Source organism: Octopus bimaculoides, chromosome 10 (assembly GCF_046866305.1).
Source record: "Octopus bimaculoides isolate indiv1 chromosome 10, ASM4686630v1, whole genome shotgun sequence".
Classification (NCBI taxonomy): domain Eukaryota; kingdom Metazoa; phylum Mollusca; class Cephalopoda; order Octopoda; family Octopodidae; genus Octopus; species Octopus bimaculoides.
This window is the reverse complement of record NC_142937.1, coordinates 51,308,569-51,312,287: the sequence shown is the minus strand read 5'-3', so window position 1 is coordinate 51,312,287 and position 3,719 is coordinate 51,308,569.

The following is a 3,719-nucleotide window of genomic DNA, read 5'->3' as shown; positions in this document are numbered from 1 at the left end:
TCCACAGACAAGGAAAAGAAGGTGAAAAAGAAACACATGGAGAAGAAATGCAGAGGGAAGAAACCCAGAAAGCGGCAGAAGCAGGCAAGCAAACAACAGTAAACAGCAAGGAAGGGGAGGAGTGGTCTGTGGTCCAAAACAAGAGGTAAATGAAACCACTCTCCCCAGAAAAAAGCAATAACCAAAAAATTAAAAAGGCGAAAAAGCCAACTAAAACAAAAAAAGATGATTGTTATATGGTGGTTCGAGTTTCAAATAGAGACCTGATGAACTGCCTAGCCACTATTCACGCCGCACAGATGGTGGAAGAAAATACTAAAGAAGGCTTCAAGATCTATCATACAGATAGTAAAAACTATAATGTGCTCGTGAATGAGTTCAGGAAGGATGTAGGCCTCTTGAGATTGGACATTACACCCAACATTTACGAAGGCCTAATCAGTCCAACTCCATGAGTCAGTGAAAAAGAAAAGGAAGCAGATTCCCCCTACCTTCAGTCACTGACTAAAACAAAGGTAAGAAATTATGGCTGTTCACGTAGGTTGTATAAATGTATGTGGCCTAGCGTTGAGTTGTAAGCAAGGGCGTTTCTTAAATGACGTTAGGGCGCGGAATTTGGATGTCATTGTTGCTACTGAAACCTGGTTAAAAGTGCCAAGAGATCTGCTCCCACTCCTGGATGGTTACGAGAAATTTATTTCTCCAGGCTGTCCTGTGGGTGGATGCGGGGTATTGGTCCTATTAAAAAGAAACTGGGATTCAGAGAAAAAGTTGATTTTTGCTGATCCAGATGGTAGGCTGGTCGTTTTGGATTTTACATTCAGTTGTGGTAAGAGAATCAGACTGGTTGCAATTTACGCACCCAATCATGGTCAGATTGATTATTTTCATGATCTAGAGAAATTTCTAGGCACATTGCATTCACTAGTTGTGTTAGGAGACTTTAACACTATTTATGATGCGTGTGTGGATAGTGTTGGATCAAATTCGAATAGGAGAACAAATCATGGCTTCCGGGATCTACTAAGTCGCTTTCAGCTAGTAGATCCATACAGACTAGAGTTCCCAAATGCTCAATTGTGGATATGGTCAAGCAGCAACGGGTTTTGAAGGTCTTATATTGATAGGATTCTAATTAGAAATGTAGATAAAGATATAGCTAAGTGTCCACAGTTTTACCTGGTCAGCTACAGTGATCACAAGTTTGTCACTTGTAAGCTGAACCTAGATAAGCTATATAGTAAAGGTTCCGGCTACTGGAAACTCAATACGTCCCTTTTGGTGATTGAAGAGTACAGGAACTGGATTAAGTTACTGATACAGAGGGCAATGACCAGTTCCATTATTAACAACAAATGGTGGTATGCCCTAAAAAGAGCCATTAAATTTGAGCCTATTAGATATAACATAAGTTTAGTGGCTAGAGAACGTAGAGGGGAAGAGGAATTAGTTAAGGCCCTAGAGGAAGCCATGAGGACTGGCAATGCAGCCCAGGTGAAGGTGAAAAGACTGGAATTAAACCAGCACCTCGAATCCAAGCACATGGGGTATATTGTCAGGGCTAGACTTCGTGCAATGGGTTGCAAGAGGATCAAGGCTGCTGGATGGGCCTGAGTGGTGGAAGCTCAACGTGGAAACGATTATACAATTTGATCTTTGGAGAACCTACAAGGTGAGTTGATAAACAAACCCGAGGAGATGTGTAAGACTTTTCAGAAGCACTTCGCCCAGCTTTCCAGAGAGAGTGATGGACCAGACAGTAGGTTGGACCTTACAGACTTCCTTGCCGGGCTGCCGTGTCTCTCGAGGCAGGATGCAGAGTGCTGTGAAGGGTCAATCACACCTGAGGAAGTGATAGAAGCTATAGTGGACTGTGGAATTGGTAAGGCACCAGGTCTTGATGGTCTGCCTTATGAATATATAAGAGTATGCCAGACTTGTTTGGGCACCTACTGGCAAGTGTTTACGTGAACTGGTAGCAGAATGGGTTGATTCCCAGATCTGTGCACCGAGGAGTGGTGATGCTGGTCAGAAAGGATCCGGATAGGGGGATAGAATAGAGAACTTTAGGCCCATCACTCTGGATGGTCTGATCGGTGAAGCACAGACATGTGCTATCTCCGGCAGAAGCATCCAGGATAATCATCATCTTATACGCTACACCATAGAAGGGTTTGATAGTAATTCTGGCAAGGGTGGGGCACTGATTCATTTAGATCAAGCTAAAGTGTTTGATAGGGTAGACCATCATTACCTGGTATCCGTTCTCGTGTGGTTTGGACTGGGTCTTGGCTTCCTTAGGTGGATCAATGAATTGTATGATAACATCGACTTGATTGTTCAGGTGAACGGTTTTCTTTCGATGCCATTCTGCATCAAATGTTGAGTTCGCCAAGGATGTCTGCTCTCACCACTTTTGTACGTGATGGCTCTTGAGCCGTTGCTGTGAAAGCAGAGTGGCATCTCAATGAATCCAGATTGTGGAGGATCAATTTCAGCATATGTGGATGACATCGTCATCATCGTGACCGAGATGGAACACCTACAGAGGGTAGGCAAATCCATCAAGGCTTGTGAGATGGTGGCAGGAGTAAAGATTAACCGGGAAAAATCAGTTGGCTTGCAATTTGGCACCTGGAGGGGCAATTTGATGCCTTCGAATAGCGTCATGGGACATTGGACAAAGGGCCCAGATCTCCAGGTAGAAAAAGAACTGGATGGAGGTATCGAATAAGCTGACCCTCGTAGTCAAGACCTGGTCTTGGTGGTGGCTATCCTTGAAAAGAGGGCAGAGGTGGCCAATGTGTTTATTGCATTGATCATCATTTACCGCTTAACTGTCATTCCTTGTCCAGATTCGTGGTTGAGCAAGTTGGAGAGACAGATCTTCCACTTGTGAGATTCTATCTGCTGTCAAAAACTGTGAAAGGGTGGGCTAGAGATGCCTTGGCTGCTGATGCGCAAACATGTGTTGAGGTTGAGACACCTCTGGCTTTACCTGGATGGTGAACGGGTGTGGTCTCCGCTTGCGAAATGGATGTTTCCCAGATTCACTAGTTTTGGTGGACAAGAAAACTGGTTTCGTCGAAGATCGAGGTTGGGTACTTGGTATATGGAGTACTGTAAGGCTCTCCTACAGTTCCATCACTCAGGCGATGCCAGTGGTTTTGGTACAACCGCATCTTTTTATAGCAGGTCGGTAGAGGCTGGATATAACAACACCTTGGGGCAGACCCTGGGTCTAGATAATGATCAGTTAGACAGTCTGTTCCAAAGAAAATTCGGGCCAAAGACACTGGATAACTTCCAAAAGTCAATTTGTTTTGTAATTTGTGTTAACATCAGATTTTCCATTTGATTTCGTTGTAAATTTTCATATCTCATTTTGTGTGTCTGACCCCAAATCAGGCTGTATTGTCCTCTCTATGTTGGCCCCATGTGGGCAATAAAGAAACAAGTTGTTCGAAAACTGAGGTACTACTGTATATGTGTGTGTGTGTGGGGAGTATATATATTCTTATTCTTTTATGGGTTTCAGCTAGAGGCTAAGGCCATGCTGTGCACTGCCTTTACTACATCCAAGGACTTTTCCAGTATTGCTTCTGATGAAGTAGGGAGTTGGACATTGCCGCTCTTCTTTGTGCTCTTCTGGTGATGTGGGCTCATATTGCAGATAAAACAACTATCTAGACGTTTTTTGAAGACTTCCATGTCTACAC